At 41.0% G+C, this 22,421-nt stretch overlaps 1 protein-coding gene across 6 annotated transcripts in view; it reads right to left on the bottom strand.

Moving 5' to 3' along the window:
• The window catches only part of SPOPL (speckle type BTB/POZ protein like), a 72,095-nt gene extending 50,383 nt beyond the window's left edge, over positions 1-21,712 (bottom strand). For 2 of the 6 annotated variants that reach the window (XM_044768980.2, XM_044768983.2), the window contains exon 1: positions 15,748-15,887. The gene's annotated coding sequence lies outside the window, so the exon portion shown is untranslated. Of the gene's footprint in view, positions 1-15,747; positions 15,888-20,849 lie in introns of those variants that run through there. The other 4 variants (XM_044768981.2, XM_070507608.1, XM_044768982.2 and 1 more) reach the window with 3 other exon arrangements.
• Positions 21,713-22,421: the final 709 nt, after the last annotated feature.

Below are 22,421 nucleotides of genomic sequence, written 5' to 3'. Positions count from 1 at the left end.
AAAGGCATATTGACTGGATTTGAAGTCAGCTACTACAAAAGTATTACATATTTACTAGACAGTACATAATTTATTGCCTCCTAAAAAACAAAGTACCAAATATAATTTAGCACTACACAATGATCCAGGGAACACCATCAGGGTTAAGAATTTGGTTTCTGATATTAGACTTAGGTTCAAATTCTGAAATCGTGTGAACTCTCTTGGTCTCAATTTTCTTGTCTGTAAAATCAGAATAATAAATGGTAATTATTCCAAATGACTGGTGTACTGAATGGGAATGTATAGAAGACACCTACTGTAGTGTCTGGTACATAGAAACCACACAATCTCTTAGTTTACTTAAAGTATATGAGTACCAACGTGAAACTCAAAGATAGAAGTAGTTTACAAAACAGCAATAATCTCATGCTATGAAGAAGAGCAGAGTTAAATTTGCCTAAATAAGTTTTCTTCAGGTTTTCTTTTTGTTTTTTCAACCCTTTCACTTGGCTCTCCATCAGCCATTACATCAGGTATTAACTCTGTTGCTCTCACATTGCTTATCTCTAACAACTTCCATCTCCCTTTTAATGCAAGTAATGTGAGGTGTAGCTGGAAAATGTTCAAAATGTCTCTTAGGAACTGTGTAACCTTAAGGGAACTTTCTGGAATGATGGAAATGATCTATATCTTGACTGGGCTGTTGTTACACAGGTGAATACATCTATCAGAACTCACTGAAATGTACCTGTAAGACATACTGGCCACTTGCCCCATTCCTGACCCCCCACAAGCCCCCTGTAGGGTCCCCAATCCAGGCCCTGACTGCATCCTGTCCTTCCCGTGTTTCAGGAATTCAAAGTAAATAGGGAGATCCAGCTGCTCCAAGTGGCTGCAAATCATTACAACCTGGAGCCTGAGGAGAATCTGAGGCCTGCTTCCAGGTCATGGAGCAGCTCAGTGAGAATGAGAGCTACAGCTTGTCCTGCCAGCTGGAGCCCCCACACCAGTGGGCCAGCAATATGCAACTGTTCTTCAAGACCAGGAAGAACTGGCCATCATCAAGCTCAGGGGCAACAACCAGGCCCCTGACAGAGAGCCCAGTTCCAGTGGCAGATCACACTCCTGAGACCAGCTGAAGTGTGGCCCCATCCTCAGCTGTGGGGACACAGCTGGGACACCCAGGGTGCGCTGGGGCAGCTCCTCCTACCCTGATGGGAAGGAGAACATTGTGAGCTTCCTGGCATCCCCTGAAGGCCAGGAAGGAGGGGACAACCCTGCCTCAACTCCCTGATCTCTCTACCCCAGCACCCAGCCTATTTACCTATTGGGGAGGGGCAATATTTACTTGTTGTAGAGAGCAAATGTTAGAATAGAATATTAAACATAGTTATATTAAAATCCTGTTTCTATTAAAAAATACATATTAAATTTTTTTTTAGGTTTCCTAGCCCTTGAGCAAGATACCTTCCTTTTCTGGCCCTTAGCTTTGTCATCTTCAGAAAGAGAATAATTACTCAGAAAGATTACAGTGAGTGAGTGTTAAAGGAGACAATGTAAAGTACTTCCACTAGTTTCTGCACAGTTGCTAACTTTGGATACACTAATATTAACCCTAGGCATTTTTCAAATTTACCTGAGTCCTAAAACATTCATCCAAAATAAAAGCTATATTCTCTCCATCTTCGTTCTCCTACTCTCCTCTCATCTCTTTAGCCCCTCCCTGTGGTTTTTTTTTTACAAAATTACAATGGAGTCTTTTGCCTTCCTGTTTCTCCTCCTGCTCATTTAGAGATGGTTAAAAATTTTTTACCTTAAATTACTGAAGACTTCTTTACTCATCTTGCCCAAAGTTAATCTGCTATAATTCCTTCCTCAAGAGCCTAATGCTCCAATGAAAGAAAACAACAAAGCAACCCATTGCCAGAGATTAGAGTTGTAACAACTGTTGAAAAGTCTAAAGATATGCATCAATACAAACATGTCTAATTAAAATTGGGGCATTAATTCCATATTTTGAAAATATAACTATTAAACTAACATGTCTAAAATTTGGGTTATTAATTCCCTATTTTCAAATACAAACATATCTAATTAAAATTGGGGTTATTAATTCCATATTTTGAAAATACAAATGTGTTAAAGTAACAGTTCCTTTTACCTGTTTTTAAATCATTTTTTTAAAGTGTGCAAGCAATGCTCCTTGTTCCAGAATTCCAGGACACTGGAACAATTTCACATTCATCTACCATTTACTGAACAAACATTTATTAAGTACCTAAATAGGTCAGGCACTGGAGAAACAAAGATAAGGTCAGAGAAGCAAATACCTAACTAAAGCAGCTAAAGGAGAACTGCTAAAATAGTATCCTTTTCTTACACCTGTGAAGGATCTAGAAAAAACAGTTGAATAGTTATAGAGTTCTTTTCCCTATGGTTGCTTCCAGAACACTTTTCCAACCTCCTACCAAAACTGTAGGGAACTGCATGAGCCCACTGTTAGGGTCTCTTGTCCTCTTCCCCCTTGCTCTCACCTTCTCACCTCTCTTCTAGGTGGGTTCATTTATGGAAGACTTCAACACCTGTCTCCATTGTCTTCCTCACTACTCCTGCCATCACCTTGGCTGACTGCACTTCTGTGGACCTCCAAGCTACCAACATCAAAGTTTCTTGACCTCCATAAAGATCTCACCCACTTAAAATATTAGCAATCTTTTTCAAAGATTCTGACTTGAAATTTACTACCTAGAATAGCTTGATCAACTATGAAAATAAACTTCAGTATATCATTTTCATAACAGAACTTATTCCCATTCTGTCAAGTTAATCCTCCAATATCTCTTACAACAACAATTCATTGAGCCCTTCCCATTCTTCTGAAGTCATTATCCCCATACTGGCTTCACTTCCTTCCTTATCAAACTCAAAACCCACAATGCATCACTTCAAACGCTCTCTAGCAAGCATGCTTAACATTTTACTCCACTGTTCTTTTACCACAATCATTCTGTAAACCCTCTACTCCATTATCAATCTAAACACCCATTGTCCGCTCTTTTATTTGGTTCACTGAGCAATGGTGTAGAAAATCTTAAAACAGCAGAATAGCAGACTCTTAAGTATATGCTTTCAATAAATACATACTTTTGTTTTTAACTAACTGCTGTCAAAAGGGTTTGTTGCAAAATAAAAGTCGACCAAATAATGAAATAATTAAATTAAAGTGGGAATTCAGCTCCTCAGCTGTACTAGACTCATTTTAAGTGCTCAATAGACACATGTGGCTAGTGGCTGCTAGAATGGAAAGTACAGAATTCAGAACATTTCTACCACTGCACAAAGCATTAAAACAGTGCTGCTCTACACATTCTACAGCAGTACTGCTCAGCCACTATTTCAGCTCATATAACCTGTAATTTTCTACTGACACCACCTACTGCCATCCTTGTGACTTCAAGAACCTTGCAAGCTGCAGCACTGAACATGGAATAACAGGCTGGTGCCCAAAGTGCTCAACAAGGGCAGTGGCATCAAATCTATCTGTTACCATCACCTGATACCGAAAGGAATTAGTTGCCCTCAGTCATTTGTGTCCCAGCCCACTTCCAATCATGGAGATCCCCACCCCAATACTGTCATTAAGGGAAGGTATTGATTACATTGTATCTGAGGAGGGTTAGGGAAAGAGAGGTGTACTTGGTAGATTCCTTTCAGATTTTATTACCTGTTAAAGATAGAAGTCATTATTGCATATGTATCTCACATATGGCTAGACTAGCTCATGGCAGCAGCTGAAGTAAAAAGTCTACTAAATCCACTCAGGCTTATTTTAATGCAACGATTGATACATTCAAAATTAAATATCTAGGGGCCTAGCGGTTAAGTTTGGAGCAATCCACTTCAGGAGCCAGGGTTCATGGGTTCAGATCTTCGGCACAGACCTACACCACTTGTCAGCCATGCTGTGGCGGTGACCCACATACAAAATAGAGGAAGACTGTCACAGATGTTAGTTCAGGGCTCACCTTCCTCAAGCCAAAAAAAAAGAGGAACACTGGCAATGGATGACAGCTCAGGGCGAATCTTCTTCAGCAAAAAAAAAAGAAAGAAAAAAATTATCTGTTACAAATGCTCAATCAGATAGGATGCTGGACAAAAGACAGAAATTTAGTATTAACCTAGGCAAAAGCAGGATAAACCATCATCCTTGAAAAAGAAATGAGGGACTACTACTGTTTGGACCTCTTAGTAATAAAATCTATGAAAAAAATTGGAAAAATAGCATGTCTTAAGATAAAGGATAGGGATCCACATGTCTATATCATTATATCTTGTGTGTCCATAACCAGTAAAATGGCTTAATTCTCCTTAAAGTAAAATGTTTTCTTAAAGAAAATCATTTTGCATAGCTGCTGAGTTTACAGGGGAAAAAAAAGAAAAAAATGAAAGAAAGAAAAAGAAGCCTAAAGAGAAAGAAATGAAGCAAAATGATCCACGAAAAGCAATGCTAGGATTTTAATCCAGTCTCTTCTGAAATGATGTAACACAAAGTGAAACTAGACAATAAAAGTGGGCTACTGCCATCCACCTACCAGCCCTACCTCTCTCATGAGGAAATGCTTTGCAAAATAAACTGAGTTGTTCTTGTGCCTCACAGGAATGCCTTAAGGACATGAATGCCATCTCAGCTCTTCTGATGATGAGCTAATAATTCCAAGATTCTTATAACCAGCGATAATCAGTAACTGCTTATGAATATGGAGAGCACAAGTGTTTATCAAATGGCTACTCCACCTAGGAACAGTACTTTGCAGCAGTAAGAAGTAGTCAGATATAAAAATATTAGCTATAAAAAGGGAAAACTATGGGCTTATCTGAGTCATACGTCTCTAAGTCTAAATGTGTTTTTTAACAGAAAAAAATCAATACGATTCCCAAAAGGTACAGGAATGGTGCTTCTCCGACATAAGACTCTAACGCGATCTACATTCACTGAGGAATGAGAAGAGACTAACCACCATTCTAACACTGAAAAAGATACACATGCAAAAATATTTTTTGCATCCTTGGTTTTATACATATTAGGTAATACTGCCTTCTGTGACACAAGATAAACTCCATAAATAACAAGAAATTAAATATAAAACAACACAAACCATACTGTGGGCATATGGTAAAATTTTGTCTACTTTCAAGTTCTGAAAACTGAGTAAGCTCTGCTATGTAGACAGTGTTTCCCTTACTTAAGGCTTAGCAAAACCTCACAAAATAATGAATGAACACAACCTACAATCTGGGTAGACAGTCAAGTAAGAGCAAGTGCATTCCAGCATTGTGTAATCAGAGCTTTGGGACAATGTTGCAGACTCACTCAATAAAAGAGCCTACAAAACTTTTCACTAGCTTGCAAAATCTTAAAACCTTTCTCATGTTTAGCAATAGTTAGGCAGAAATGCACGATATGTCAGAAAGCCAGTGAACTATACAGTGAAGCTATAATTTTCATGACAGTCTCATTTTCCTTAAATTATACTTAAATTTGTTTTATATTCTGCATCTTATCAACTGACAAGGCAACCAGAATCATCTGATGGGTTTTGTGAAAATAAATATGTCTCTACTCCACTTTCCATTGGTGTGCATGTGGGAGAGGTACGTAGGTATGAGTGGGGAAAGGAGTCATATTCATTTTGAAAAACCAGCCTATTCACAATACAATACCACTTTACACCCACAAGAATGGCTAAATAAATGAGACAAAATCAAGCAAAAGTTGCAGAGTATGTGGGACAAATGGAACGCTCATTCACTACTGATGAGACTATAAACTGGTATTACCACTTCGGAAAACAGTAACATATACTAAAATTGAACATAAGCACACACCATAGCCCAACAATTCCATTACAAGGTACATATCCTACAGAAATGTATACATGTGTACCAAAAGATATGTACAAGAATATTCTATAAGGACACTATTCACTGTGGCTCAAAACAGAAAACCACCTAGATGTTCATCAACAGTAGAATGGGTAAATTACAGTATATATAGTCACATAACAGAATGGAATACTACAGAATGAGAATGAATAAGCTACTGCTACACACTACATGGATGGATCACATAAAAATAAATGTTTAGTGGGGCTGGCCCTGTGGCATAGTGGTTAAGTTTGGCGTGCTCCCCCTGGCAGCCTGGGTTTGCAGCTTTGGATCCCGGGCACAGGCCTACACCACTCGTCAGCCATGCTACGGCAGCAACTCACATATAAAGTGGAGGAAGACTCGCAACAAATGTTAGCTCAGGGCTATTCTTCCTCAGTAAAATAATAAACAAATAAATAGAAATAAATGTTTAGGGTAAGAAGCCAGAAACAAGGGTGTACATGCTGTATGATGCTATGTGCATGTCTTTGAACGTGTGTTTCAATAAAAGTTTACCTAAAATAAAAAAGCAAATAAAAATTTAATAAATAAATAATCAGCCTTGATGCCTACATGTTTATAATAAAGTCCTGTGCTATATTCCCTACACCCTAAAATTGGGACAGAATACTTTTTTGAACCTTCTCTTGTGCTAATTTAAAACATTTTTATATTAAAATAAAGGCGGCTATATTACAGTAATAGAATGCAAGAATCGAATTCTTTTGAGAAGAAAACACTAATCTGACAAGGATTTTAACACCAAAGCTCTCCCACTCCACTACTACCTTGACCACACTCAGATCTTCACCTCCCTTCCATCTGCCAAGAGCTCACTCTTCTCTGCTATTTACTTAGTAGAAACATTTGAAAAGTAATGACCTAACCTAGCAGAGTAGTTGGGAGGATTAAAACAAAAGGAGTACATATACAAAGTTTTCAGCACTGTGCCTAAGCACTCAATGACTGGACAGTATTAATAAATCCCAAATAGTAAGTCTTCCAGGTCAAAGGCTATTTCCAATTCATCACTGTAAACACAGAACCTGGCATTTAAATGTTGGTCAAAACTATTTGTGGAGTAAATGAATGATGTGAACTCAAAACAGAAAAAGGACAAAATAAAAACAAGGCAAAAGTGGGAATGTGGGAAAAATCAAGAAGTTCAAAGGAAAGTCTTAACCTATTTTTGTTTTCAGGGTATATGACAAGATTTTAAATCTCAAATGAACCAACAAAATCATGTACATATAAAACCACTAAAATAAACAAAAACTTCCTCAGTATTACTTTTCCTCCATATACTTCAAAATGTAGAAGTGGGATGTTTTAACTAAAATTAAATATAGTTCTTTAATACTGAAACTCTTGAAAAGTATTTCAGAATGAATTCCTTATGAGGTTGACAGGCATCATAAGTATATCACAGGTTATTTTCAAGACATCCATCATAGCCTGTCAATATTCTAACTAAATATGTCATAACAGAGATGAAAGGAAAGCAGATTTCAGCTGAACTTTTATACAGTATTATTTCTATGAAAATAAAAACGCTATTTAGATACCAAAATCATCAAGACTGGGGGTGGCCCAGTGGTGCAGTGGTTAAATTCGTGCACTCCACTTTGGCGGCCCAGGGTTCACAGGTCAGGATCCCAGTTGCAGACCGAGCACTGCTTGTCAAGCCACACCGTGGTGGCATCCAACATAAAGTAGAGGAAGATCAGCACGGATATTAGCTCACTGACAATCTTCCTCAAGCAAAAAGAGGAAGATTGGCAACAGAAGTGAGCCTAGGGCCAAATTCCTCACCAAAAACAAAAAAAAAACCCTCAGGACTGCAATCTTACAAATCAATAAAATATTTTAATCTTTATTTTGCGCACAAAACACCAAAAAACCATTTGATAAGGCCCTCTTTCACTCCTATGTAAGCATATCATCTATCTACATATCTTAGATCAGAAATATCATCACCGTTTGGATTAACCAACATTTATACAAAGCACTTAACTATGTGGAAAACACTATTCTAAATGTAAGCATAACTCATTTAGTTCTTATAACAACTTTTATGAGGTAGGTACCATTCTCATTTCCGTTTTATAGATGAGAACACTGAGGCAGAGAAGCTAAGTAAGTTGCCTAAAGTGACAAAGTTATTGAATAGCAGACTGGATGCACACTCAGCCTGTATGCTATGCTGCCTAGAGAGTTCTGAAGAAAAGCAGACTAAATTTATCCTGACCTCATTTGATGCTGGGAGGCTGGTTATTTTGAGGACCTAGGCTGATAACCATAAAACAAGGGAGCTCTAATGTCACGTTTCATTAATTCTAAGACACCCATTTTTTTCATATTTTAATATTCTGAAATGGATGGCATATTACAGTTGTAATTGACAGTGCTCTCTCTCTTTGGGGTACATAAAATCACAGTGCACCTGGTAACTGATGGAAAGTACAACTCAAAAACTTCTGGTAGGGGCTGGCCTGGTGGCGTAGTGGTTAAGTTCATGTGCGCTGCTTTGGTGGCTTTGGTTTCATGGGTTTGGATCCTGGGCGCAGACCTATACATTGCTCATCAAGCCATGCTGTGGTGGTGTCCCACATACAAAATAGAGGAATATTGGCACAGATGTTAGCTCAGGGACAATCTTCTTCAAGCAAAAGGAGGAAGACTGGCAACACAAGTTAGCTCAAGGCCAAATCTTCCTCATCAAAAATTAAAAAAATTTTAAAAAAACTTACGGTATTATCTATATCTCATGGGTTAGTGACAAGTAAATGAGATAAAATATCTAAAGTACTTGACAGAGTGTCTGGTACAAGTGCTTTAAAAAGGGTAGTTCTTCCCTTTAAACCAAAATGATCTATGAGGAAATTCTATGTAATGATGTCTTTCTACTGTAGTAAGTTGTCAGTTTCTCAGGCGATGTTCAAATAAACCTGGTTATACTCTGCTGGGAAAAAACACTGGTTTCATTATACAATTGGATGAAAACATTTTTGTTGATAAAGGACTTGGGGTGGGGAGAGACAGACAGACAAAACAACAGTGAAAATAAGATACCTGAGAAAAGTAAAACTATCAACAGTAAAGTATAAATCAAGATAACTCTTGATTCAAGCCAGTTCTCAAATGTTATTGACAAAATGCTCACAAGAAAAAAACTCCTAAATTTGCTTCAGAAAACACACCCAGAAGGGAAACAATGGTATCTTCTTTGTTAACAAATCTCAAATAATACTTAAAAAGCATCATACTACTTTTCAGGTATACCACAACCTTTGAGCTCTTACATTACCTAAAATGAAGAGGAAACCTCTCTTTCTTGTTTTTGTTCTTAATAGTTATTCCTAATTATTTTTATTCCTATATCTAATAAAGGATGAAAGCAAATACGACAACCCCAAAAGAGTTTGTGTGTGTTTGTGGGGAGGGTATTTTCTAAGTATACTCATATTGCACACACGAATTATTTCCATCATACTTGCACTTCAGGTATATAAATAACCCATCCCAATCATGGTTTGAGATAATGCAATTTTATATTCATAGACAAAAACTTTTTTAATCTGCTTTTACCTATACAAAGTTCTGTTTCACAGTTATATAACTCAATTCAGAATATAATGCTAACAATTATTCTGTCCTTCCTTAGAACATGTAAGTAAGTATGAAGAATATCAGAGCAGCTCCACTTACGTATATAAATAAAAGGCCTGGAATAGTGTACCTGTAAGAACCACAATAATATATGAAAAGCATACAGCTGTTACACAAGAATTTAGCGCGATTTAAAAACTAAAAACCAGGGAGAAGGCAAGAGCAAAAGATACTAAAGCTAGCAAGAACTAGTAAAAATAAACTTTAAAAGTTACAGATTTTCTTAATATGAAATTTAAGGAAGATTGCCGTAGAAGGTCAGAATAGCATGACAATGTTTCTACAATAACTCATGAAGGTATCTCAGAAGCAAGTTTTGATAGAGCCCACTCCCCTTTTATTTTAAAGCAGATGTCTTCTAGAATCTTAATTTACTGTGCTTTTAAAATCCATTTTAACATCATTTTCTCTTCTAACACACTATTTTCTATGAGACTTGGATCTTGCCAACTGAGGTTTTGCCACCTACAGTACTCTTCAGAAAGCAATCCCTGCAATTGAACCGTGTTCTACTAAGGTGCAAGAGATCAGTCTAAGGACGCTTAGACAACTATCTCCAACAGCATTTAAGGTATCGAGGACTGTTCTTATTCTACTGAGCCCAAAAGCACCATCACTGACCAGATACCTGAGGTTTAGTAGTCAACTCTTCATAATCCTTACCTAGGCCTTCAGTTTCAACTTTTTAAATTTGAGAAAAAGTTATATGTATAAAATTTCTCCCCCAAAAAATCACTAAAGTGTAACCAAAATATCTGAGTTATGCTATCAGTTACTTAATGATTCTATAAGTATAGGTGTAATATATAAACTATAAAGCTAACTAGCAAAAATAAAACATAACCTTGGATAATAAATACTACGACAAAGATTACCTTTAATTTTTTAAGATATTCAGAATATATCTCCATGTTTGTTGGCTACTTGGGTGGTGATGATATTAATTAAAATAGCAAAAAGAAAGAAGTTCAAGAGGAAAACTTTTGAACGACATGGCCAATCTCTCTAACCTACCACCCATATGCTATAGCCACAATTCCTTGCCTTTGCATGCTTTCAAAATATCTAAAATAATCATTTCTTTAAACTCCTCTACCACAGCACAGCCCTCTCCACCTCCCCCATTTGTCTTTTGGAAACACGCTGCCCAAGTGTCATTCTCCTTAGAAAGCCTGCCCTGATGCCCCTTCTCTGTGCTTCCAAGGCAACCTGAGTAAACTGCTATGACAGCCCTAATCACATTATAACGACAAGATTTAACTGTCCATTGCCCCAGCCTCTGAGGTCTAATCGCATTCCTAAAGTCTAGTATTCAATGCCTGATAAATAGTACTTAAAAAAAAATCCTGTTTGAATATGTTCTAAATGAATGAGTTGTAGAAAGAGAGTTTGAGATGATTATAGCATATCCAGATGGTGAAAAATAAAACCACGGGTCTGAGCTCAGAAAGGAAGATATGGCTCATGCTATAGATATGATAATTTTATCCTAAATCTAGGATTGTTGCTTTGGCAGATTAAAACAAAATTCATCATCAAATAATTTATGGACGGACTGACTACCGAGAAATATAAAATTTTCTTCATGTTGCTAAATCCAGTGTGTACTTTTTAGTTGCCAACTTAACTGATTCCTCAGCTTCATTCAACAGTTGATTAGCCACTCCCTCCTTTTTCAAACAGTCCACTGCCTTGACTTCAGTGACGCCAAGGAAAATTCCTCCAACCTTTGGCTACACCTCCTCAGTCTCCTTTGCTCCATTTCTTTCTCCCAATGTTCAAATGCTGAAGATTCATGTGTCCCTTTATCTTCTCTCTCACTATGCTCTCTCCTTAGGCACTCTCATTCCCCACCTCCCACACTAAGAAGTCAATTATAAACTATATACTGACCCTTCCCAACTGAATTATTCCCCTTCCCAGAAACTAACAAACAAAAACTCTCCTCGTGCAGTAATGCCTATGTTAGGTACAAGAACCACTAACCCTGGAAGTCAGCCTTCTCCTCCTCCTAAATCATCAAATCTAATCCATCACCAAACCTTATCAATTCTACTTCCCAAAAGTCTGTCAAATCCAGCTACTTAACCTCTATCACATTCATCCTGGACCAGGGTTCCACTACCTCTCACCTAAATTACTAGAATAGCTGAACTCAATTCTACTCAAAGTGTGGTCTATGGACTAACACCAACCCATGAATTATTGTTACTGGTCTGAGACAAGGTAAACACAGAAACTGAAAGGAAGCATGTAGAAATTTTTATAGCAATTTAACACTGCCACAACATCCATTTTACTCTGTTACTAAAGTACCAGTATGGATTAGAAAACAAAACAGGTCCTTCACCAGCTGAGTCTGAGAAGCAGTGGCCTAACTAGTCTCCCTGCACTTACACTTGCCTCTCAATCTGTCCTCCACACAGCAGCCGAGTGATGCTTTTAAAGCAAAAATTTAAGCAACTTATTCAGCAGTTTAACATTCTCCAGTAGCTTCCCCATTGCTCTTAGGATTAAGTACAAAATGCTTAGCAATGATTGACCATTGTGATCTGCTCCAGTCTCATTTCACATCACCCAGCTTCACTTGCTAAGGCCCAGCCCCTAAAGGACTTTTCAGTTCTAGAAAGCTGAAATTGCCAACAGCACGTGGGTAACTCCAGGTCATCCTTCAGGTTTCAGCCTAAAGGTCATTTCCTCAGAGAAGCATTCTCTGATACACTAGTGGGCTTTTGTTTTTTATAATAATTTCCCTTTGTGGCAATTATCATAACTGTAATTATTTTTGAAATTATTTGTTTGGGTTCTTTTATTCCCCCAAATTCTTTTACTTCCATGAATCCAGCTACACCTTTTCCATTAATGCGTGTCACCAGAGCCTAGCACAGTGCCTGGCACAGATCAGTTATCAATAAACTTTTGCTAAGTAAATAAATCCAAGTCAGGAAACAAAGTGGTGAGCAGGACCACTAAATGCAAATGTCTTCAATATCTAATTATATATAAAACTTGGGAAAAGTCTGTGTACCAGACGCATTATCAAAGCTAAATCTTCTTTACTTCCCTAAACAACCTAATAAGACAGGGAAACCTGTGTCGAGATTTAAAAAAATTTTTTTCCAGAAAGGTGAAGAACCTTGCCTAAAGTAGCCAACAAAAAATTGGAAGGTTTGGGAGACAACCCAGGGTAATAGACTCTACAACCATACTGCCTGGCTCCATTGCTTACTTAGCTGTGTGATCTGTGCAAGAGAAGTACTCTGTTTCTCATGTTCCTCATTTGTGAAATGGAGATACAATAAAGGCTTCTTCAAAGGACTGTTATGAGGTTTAAACAAGTTAATATACACAAATCATATGAAACAGTGCCTGGCACAGTGTTTTCTAAGTGTCAGCAATTATCATTATCTTTGATATTACCAGTGCTCTCATAAATTTTATCCACTTACTTGCTTATTGTCTGTCAGTGCCAAACTGAAATTTAAACTGCAAAACAAGCAGAGTTTGTATTATTATTCTCTGATGGAGCTTTTGTCAAGCAAGGTTCTGTAAGAATGAAGCCATACACAAACTGAAGTAAGTGACTATTTCCTCAGTTGTCTCTCTCAAGGATGGTATGGAGCTAGCCCCCTTTTAGGTGCTCAGGAGAGGAGTTAATTCACTACATCCTTGGGATGCCTGAGAGCATTAGGGCTTGATACTCACTGGAACCCTGGTTGAGAGGGGCTGCTCTTGTGCATCCCCAATACCTAGCATGAAGTAGGGGCTCATTAAATGTTTCTGGAAAGAATGAATATTTACAAAAACCAAAGGAATAGTGCTTAGCACAGAGTAGATGTAAATGTCACTTTGATTCTACTCCTTCAAAGTTCCGATAAACTTTAAAAGTCTGATAATAGGTGAGTCATTTTTCTTGAGCCAGGGCTGCCTGTGTTAGCCAAAGCCAAAAATGCAGAATAGACAGTAGGAAAGCCAAGAAGCAAAGAAACCAATGTTGGCAAGAACTATGTAGCAATAGTAAGAAACAGAAATAGGTGGAAGATAGGTGGAATCTGGATATGCAGGGGAAAGAGCAAAGGTTATTCTAGGCCAGGGAATAGCTTAAGCAAAGGCAGTGTCTCCCAAAGTTTGGAGTACACCCCATTGGTGACACAAAAAATGATTTTAGGCTATACATGGGCAAACATTTTTATTTTGATAGTTGCATATGTACATATTTTTAAGTGTAACTAGGACAGCAAATTGTGATTTCAAATTTTTACTATTTATAACACTAAAGTAAACAGTACCTATTTGGATTTTTTTTAAGTGAGTTGTTAAAAAAAATGTATCAAGAAAATAATAATGCACAGGAGGTAAGCTAATACGACAAAAATGGTCACGATTTTAAAGAGTAAGTAAAATTTGGGAAACATCAAGGCATGGTCATGTGAGTAAACATAACACATTAAGACAGAAAAGCCACCAGTCTTCTGAATAAAGCCAAAGCTCCATCTTGAGTAGCAACCCAACATAAAGGACAGATGGGTGTGAGAACCCCATCAGTTCTGAGTATTGAATTTGCAGCACTAAAACTCTTATCTGAAAAATCCTTATTCCCCATCATAATAAATCTAGTATATATTTCAACTTCATTTATTCTCAAAACAAAGATAACATTTTTAACTTTTCAAACAGATGTCTGAAATTGGGACTGACCTGCTTCTAGCCTGGTAACTTAGCTGAAAATAGGGAGCTAAAACTCTGTACTTTCCACACCAGAAAGAATTAATTTATACAAACGAAATAAGAATACAAAATATGAATCATATCTACATCAAAAAGTGTTAAACGAAAAAGGCAGCTTTCCTGTCCCACCTTCTCCTCTCATAATTTACCTACCAACAGCCAAACCAAGTCAAGAGATGATAATAAAGAACATTTATCGAACGCTCACCATGTGCCAGGCACTGTTGCATTTTACCTACATTAAGTTATGCAATTATCGCCACCATCTTATGAAGTATATCACTCTTCTCATTTTATAGCTGTAAGAACACTGAGACACAGAGAGATTAAATAACTTGCCTAAGGCCAGAGCTGGGAGATAGCAAGGCAAGGGTTTAGACCCTGGCAGTTCAGCTGCAGAGTCTGAGCTCTTAACCACTAGGCACCATTTCTCTCAAGAATAACAGGATGAGAATTTGAAATATTCCACCTTTCCCATTATGGCAGGAGAGATGCAATTTCCCAACGTACGAACGTTTTATGACTTAAGCTTCCAGTCTAAGACACAGTGGATTCAGCTGTAAGGAGGAACTGGGAAGACAAGTAATATAATGGAACAACCTAGGCCCAGGATTATGCAAATGCAGACAAAGCACCAGAAGCCTCAAAAGTATGGTTGAATGACACTATTCACAGGGAAAGAAGCCAAAAGTTGGGATAAGCAAAAGGTGAATCTTATTTCTGCTAGATCTATTACTGTTTTGAGGGAGAAAATCCTACCATCCCCTTCCCTTTATGTGATTCAGTACACAAACACACAGACTCAAGAGGAGGAATTAGGAGACAGGACAGCAGAAGGAAACAGGAAGGGGGAAACTCAAGACTCAGACCCTGAACAGCAGAGTTGATTCGAAGTACCCTGGTAAATGTGAGAGAGAAGTAATGAGAGGGAAAGGTGTACTCAGAGGGAGCGAGGCTGAGGGCATCCACGGGGGTGGAGGTACTGAGTGGTCTGGCTGGGGAACTGAGAATTCACCATAAAATGGGGTAAGAGGGATGATAATTGCGAGTGTGTCTGTCTGGGATGAGGAGTTAGGGACGTGGACGCCGTGGGGGGTGGGGGGCGTATTGCTTGCTTTGGGCGGAACTCAGGGTGCGAAGGAAAAGAGACAAGGTATAAAGGGGCGGGCATGTGGAGGAAAGTCAGGGGGATCCTGGTAGGCGAAGGCTGGGAAATCAATGGGAGTGGGGGGGGCATCACAGGGGAGTAAGGGAGGGCGGGCCGGGGGGCGGAGGGTGGGGCTGCGGGGCGGGGGCGAAAGGTAGCCCCTCAGAAAGGGGAAGGAGCGCCGCAGGAGTGGGGGTCCGGGACCAAGAGGAAGGGGGCGCAGGCGAGTCCTGGGGGGGAGGGGGCAGCGGCCCGGGCTGCTGCGGGGACCCCGGAGGAGGAGGGGCACCTACCCGGACGTGCGGGGCGGCAGCGGCCAGTCCCGGCGGCGGCTTCTCTCCAGCTGAGGCGGCCCCGGGAGCCCGAAGCTGCGGCGGCCGCGGCAGCGGAGGTGATGGCGGCGAGTCCCTGTGGCGGCCGCCTCCGCCGAACCGCATCCCTCCTCCCCGGCCCGCCCTCCTTCCCTATCTCCAGCTCCTAAACTTCTTCCCCGGGATAAACAAACCCGCCGCCAGGGGCGGCCGCCTCCGCCGCTCCCGCCCCCGCGCAGCCTCCCCCCGCCCCGGGCCCGTCCGGGCTCCGGCTTCCGAGTTGCGACTCCAGCCCCGGCCCCAGCTCGCGAGAGCGCTTGCGCGCGGCGTTGGCGTCGGCTCGCGAGGCTTTACCCCCCCCTCCCTCGCGCGCCGCCACTTCCGGGCCGGCCCGGATCCGCCGCCGGGTTTTGCAGATAGCCGCTGTCGCCCCCGCCTGCGACGGGCGTTGGGCTCTCTCTCTGGCCGAGGGGTGCGTTTCGGGCCGGTCTGGAAAGCACGACGAGGGCCCCAGGTTTTACGGGGACCCCCCTCTTCGGCCCAACATACAACTTTCTTTGCCCTCAAAAGCTCCACCGATAACGCCTCCTAACTGGTTTGATCCACGTAGGATGCGAAAGGCGACCACGGTTCCGAGCACCATTTCCTTGGGGCTGTAACAGGCTAGAAAGCCAAGGCACAACTTTACTGAGCCCTTGCTGAGGGCCCAGAAGTGTATGAACTGCTAAAACAAAAACAGCGGTACACAGTCCAACGAGAAATAAAAACCACAGTCTGCGTAGACAAAGTGCCCCAGTGGAACGGTGGGAGGAGATGAGCCTCTGATGGGAAGTCTCAGGAAGGGGTCCGCCTAGGGGCGGCCGAGGATGCTTGAGAAGCACGGAAGAGCAGGCGGCATCGCCAAGACGGGACGCTTGTCAACAAAGCTGTATCTAAGCAAATGTTTGAAGAGGCAGACGGGGGCACGAACTCGTGGAGTTTAGAGGAAGAGGCGAAAAAACTTTATTCAGCGCACCTGGGGGAGAAAGATACTTGATCTAGAATATTCTCAATAAAGAGGTTTGAAGGACTAACAATTCAGGCTTTGCCAGAGCAGACACAAGTATCGTTTAAGGACCCCAAAACCTTTCACTTGGCGCATCATTCAACTGTTTATCTGGTTTCGCAAGAAAAGGAGAGGCGGGTGGAAAAAAATATTGTTTTACTATGTGTTGAGCACTGTAAGCACACGCTTGTATCTTTTTTTACTACTCTCACCTTGTTTACAATTTCACGGCAGAAATTATTCCCGTTTTACGGATAAAATAACTGAGGATCAGAAATAACTCACTCATCCAAGGGTTACTGGAGTTTGAACACTGGGAAAGCAGATCCCCTCACTTCAAATTAGCACTACCTTGGCAATCTTATTCACGTATTTAACACACAAAACCTGCGTGGGATACAACCAAGGGCAAAGAATTTCAGAAAACAGATCAGCGTAACCACAGAGTTCAAAATTGCCTTAGGCCAAGAGTTAAGAAACAGAAGTGAAAGTAAGTATTGGTGTGCTCAGGACTAGTGGGGAGAGGAAATATTAGTGCAAAATTTCGCGTTCTCCAAACTTGAACAAAGAACAGTAAAACTATTTGCCGTACTCGTGGGTCTGTGTTAACTTTATGATATGTGACAGAAACAATGTTACATGTAATTTTTGCCCAGGCCTTTTAGCTATTTCAACCCCTTAATATTGTATCACACCTTCTCTTTCACTAATCAATCATGATTAGGCACTAATAAATGGAATATGCTCAAGGAATCAAGTTATAATAAATTCTTCAAGTAGATTTCTAATTGGGAGTTAAGAAATGAGTGACACTTGGTGACCCTTGACATTTAACTGGTTTTAGTTGGGGAGTTGTTGGATAAACTTCCACCAAAAAGATGTCAAATAGCTGATCAGGGTATTCTCGTAGATTCCTTTCTCTAGGCTTGAACTCCTTTGACAAATAAAAATGGCAAGCAATAGGATATATTGGAGAATATGAGGAAGCCATTTGGTATAAACCTAATTCGGCCTGACCTTGTCTTTCCAAAAGGGCCTGACCGCGGCCGTTAAGCATGCATTGTATATCTGCTTTAGAGATTCCCTATGGCAAGAGCAAAAGGCCCTTGAGGTAAAGGTCCAACTTCCCTCCCCCTCCCAACGTTGGCGTCTCCTTAGGATTAAGCATCTTTCCTTACGCTGGAAACTGATTGCTGTGCTCACCTGTGACCGCCCAGCTCGAGACATAGACTTTGCCTCCTGCTACGCCCATCAAGATAGCAGACCCACTACCTGCCGTGTCCATCAGGTGCTGTGCCGACAGGGCAATCTTGTGACTATTGTGGGAGGGACATTTCAATCATATGTGAAACACCCTGTTTGGGGGTATATAACCACTCTGTGCACCCCATTTCTTCGGTGCCCTTTCTTCCTTTGGGAAGAAAGGCCCCGGGCCATGGTCCTCAGATTTCAGCTCAGAATAAACTCACCCAAATTTTCATTTACAGATTGGTTATGGATTATTTTTGTCGACACCTTGCAGTGTTAGGATATACTATTCTTTTCCTTGCTTTATCCACTGATAAAGTGATGGTAAATAGTAAGTAAATATGGCTTGTAAGTAATGCTGATAAAACTGTGATGGTACGGCAAAGCGAGAAATGTCCTGTGGTCAATTAGTTTAGATTAGAGCTTAGTGCTGTGTTGTCAATCCCCTAAAGAACTACCTTTCTTGATTTGATTTCCTGCTTCCTGGATACCTATTGGAAAACTAGACTATTACAGTAGGCTTGACTCTATTGCTGTCATAAGTGACTTTTAAAAATAGAGAAATCAGGAATAGCTTTATCACTGATGTGGAGCATAAAGTATTTCCACCAGTTATGTGTCAGGCTTGTGCTGCTTTATGCATTAGTCAACTCCTTAGACACCAAGAAAGTTCATGATGCTCATTTTGCTACTCATTGTCGATTTTCTGTAGGAAACCATTCAGATTGCTCAGTGGATGTGGCTGACTTGGAAGTTCTACTTATTGTAATTAATAAGTTGGCAATTAGTAAAGATCAGAATAGCCATTCTCTGAGCTTAATGAGCACAGGTGAAGATCAGACTTTGGATCTTCTTGACCCAACCCTATGAGGCTCTGTCTGAAGAGCCAACCAAGCATTCCACTTTGATCTTTTAGTGACTGCAGGATCTTCTTCCTCTTTTTTATTGTTAGTTGTTTTTTTGCTGAGGAAGAGTCATCCTGAGCTAACATCTGTGCCAATCTTTCTCTATTTTGTATGGGTTGCTGCCTCAGCGTGGCTGCCAATGAGTGGCGTAGGTCTGTGCCTGGGACCCAAACCGGGGCGCCAAAGCAGAGAGCACTAAATTTAACCACTAGGCCACGGGGCCAGCCCCATTATTCATCTTTTCTAAATTAAAATTACAGATGCTCCCTTTTCACAGCTGGGTATGCACAATGGACTTGCTACTATCTTCCAGACCACTACTTCTTTTGTACTATCATTTTCCAATTCTGGTTATCAAAAACTAAAGCATGTAGTGACAAACAATTCACAAATCCATTATTATCTTCTGTTTAGAGGTCAAAAAAAGTGGTAATATGCTTGTTAGCAAACATGGTCTACTTGATGAATCCTAAGTGATGTACTCTCTGAGCTTCCCTGGACATTTTGCTCATACCCTACCCTTTTTATTTTTATTTTTGAGGAAGATTAGCCCTGGGCTAACTACTGCCAGTCCTCCTCTTTTATTGCTGAGGAAGCCTGGCCCTGAGCTAACATCGTGCCCATCTTCCTCTACTTTATATGTGGGACGCCTACCACAGCACGGTGTGCCAAGCAGTGCTGTGTCTGCACCCGGGATCCGAACCAGCGAACCCCAGGCCGCCAAGAAGCGGAACGTGCGAACTTAACCGCTGCACCACCAGGCCGGCCCTACCCTACCCTTTTTAAAGTGGTCCACCAAGCTCTTCTTTCCTAGTGAGCTGGCTTCCCCATATTTTTCTAACTATTATCCCCTTCTATCTTAAATTTTCTTTAAGGGAACCCAACTCAGGCCTTACCTCTATAAGCTAACACATGTGGTCAGACATTTAAAATAACATTTAGCTTTTGGAATTTATGTAGAAAGAAAAGAACAACTTGTTTGCTAATTATTTTTCACTGTTATAAATATTAGGCCTTTTACCTGTGAGAACACACTAAAACCCTTGTTTAATAACTTGTAAGTTATCTTACATGTAATTTCATTTCTTTTCCCCTGTCTCCATTTCTTTATCTCTGGCTTTTCACCTTGCTTGAGAATTCCTAGTTTTGTAGTACTTCTGCATTATATGATACTCACTTTTTAAGGATCCAAAAACTACAGAACTCTAGCATTATACCTACAACCCTTGCGTAATGATGCCAATAGCAAAAAAGTGCTGGCAAGTTTGATGTACTTATCACTCAAAAATCATTCCCAGAAAACTAAGAACAGGGCCCATCCAGAATTCTGAGACCAGGATCATTTTTATGTCATTTGTTTAAGTCCTTCACTGACACCCTTATTTTCGTGTTGCCAGCCACGTTATGTCAAATATTTCGGATGCTCCCTTATTTCAAATTAAATATGCATCCATATGGTTAACACTTTGGTCCTTTGGATAATCTGTTGGGTCTACTATAGGAGAACTAATTTTTGTTGTTTTTCTTCTATCGCTATGTGAAGAGTAAGGGTTGAGTTGCAGTTCACTAGTTGGTATACTATTACATTTTATAGCCATTCAATTAAGTATTAATATTAATCAGGTTTGAAACATTTTTGAGGCTCTCAAAAGACTAGTAATTCCTAGATTCTGGATCAAGAAAGCCCAATGAATGAGAAATAGCAATCCTTCTACCTAGGCAATATACCATCTTGGAAAAATTTTGCCCCCCCCCCACCTGAACGTCCTCTATTCACAATGAAATAGGAAAAAAACAACAAAAATGATCTCTCTTACAAGATTATCCAAACCCCCTACAGCATCCCTCCAGGCGTGCCCTGAGAACTCTCATCCAAGGTCACTTACAGTTGCTGGAAATCTTTTTCTGTGCCAAGATGCAGGCGGTCGCTGCTGCCATGATCTAGTAGTCCCTGATGACCTCTCTCTTCTTCAGCTTGGCCAACCAAGCTCTGTCTCCTCTGCTGGTGCCCTGGCCCTGCCCCTTTTCTGCTCTCAGGTAACCTGAGAAGTTGCGGTTGATTCTGACCCTGGAGATAGTCCCAGAGGAAGCCTAGAGCTCTCCACTCTGCTCTCCAGCCAGAGGTCACCAGCCTCTGCAGCAGCCCCAAATGCCTCTGGAGGTGCAGCTGCACTGTCTCCTCCTCTTTTATCTCTGCTCAGTCATCACAATGTCTCCGGGTCATGATCTTTGGTCCCCTCCCAGGGAGACACACCCTTCTGCCTATCAAGGCAATTTCTGGCTAGAGGAATTTATTTAAACAGCTGCCTCTGCAACACCCACGGGGTGGTTCCCTGTATCTCTAGTCTTCTTCTCCCTGAAAATTGGAGTTACTTCACTCCACTCCCCTCTGACCCTGACTCAAGAAATGGCAGCTCCACGGCCCTTTCCTCTAGCTACATCAAGGGACCGTGCCTCCAGCACACTCTCACAGGTGACCTCCTGTTTCACTCAGATTAAGGCAGCCCTCCTCCCAAGACAGAGGCATATAGAATTGGGTCCTATTCCCAGACCAGCAATTTGGAAGTCCTAGAGGGCCCATTGGGTGAGCTCCTGCTGTGTTCCCGGGATTGCCCGGCAGCCAGTCAGACACTAGGTGAACCCCGGGGCCTAGGAAGCTCTGTGCCTCAGTCTTCCTTGGCTCTGATTTTCCACTGCTCTGCTGCCTCCGAAGGACTGAGTTCTCCCGCTCGGTCCTCCCTTCCCTTCTGCTGCCTCCCCGCTTTAGAACTAAGCCCTGCTGCCAGCTGTTGCCAATTCTGCATTCATACCCCTACACAACACGGAGTGGCCACCTGCCACCAGATGGTTCTCTCTGCTATTCCGAGCCCTTTGCTGCCAGCCTGCCTGCCAGATTGGAAACCCTGGTATGGCCATTTCCAAAATTAGAAACCAGACTGTGCTGTCTCCAGGGACACTGTGCCTGCACCTCCCAGTACCAGTCAACTGTCCCAGACACCCTTCCCCAAACCTCCCTTCCCCCTCTGCCCCTCCCCTCCCCCTACATTTCTGGCCTCTGGTGATTTGGGTTTTTGCCTTCCCCTCGTTTGCCCTGTGCATCCTTGCCAAAGTTTTAGCACACTCTTGACCTTCTCTGCTTGAACTATGCCAGGCTGAAGAAAGGCCAACTCAAGGGCTACATAAATCCTGCATATTCTTTTAGAGGCCTCATCCCACATCCTATCAAACACTGGAAAATGTAGCCATGTCCCACATGAAAAATACAATGTTTTGTTATGCAAAAATGAAAGATTCATATCATTTTCCTCTTGAAATATTTATTAATTTCACTTTGCAGTTTTCTTTGTATTTTAGAGCCAACACATTTTCTTTTCCAGCTCTCAAACAAATTGATAAAACCTGGAAAAGCTTACGGGCCCTGGGCGCTGTGCCTATAGTGAGAACCTGAGTCTTAAAAA

This window comes from Equus asinus, chromosome 4 (assembly GCF_041296235.1).
Source record: "Equus asinus isolate D_3611 breed Donkey chromosome 4, EquAss-T2T_v2, whole genome shotgun sequence".
NCBI lineage: Eukaryota > Metazoa > Chordata > Mammalia > Perissodactyla > Equidae > Equus > Equus asinus.
Note: the sequence above shows the minus strand (reverse complement) of the source record. Positions and strands in the feature narration are given on the sequence as shown.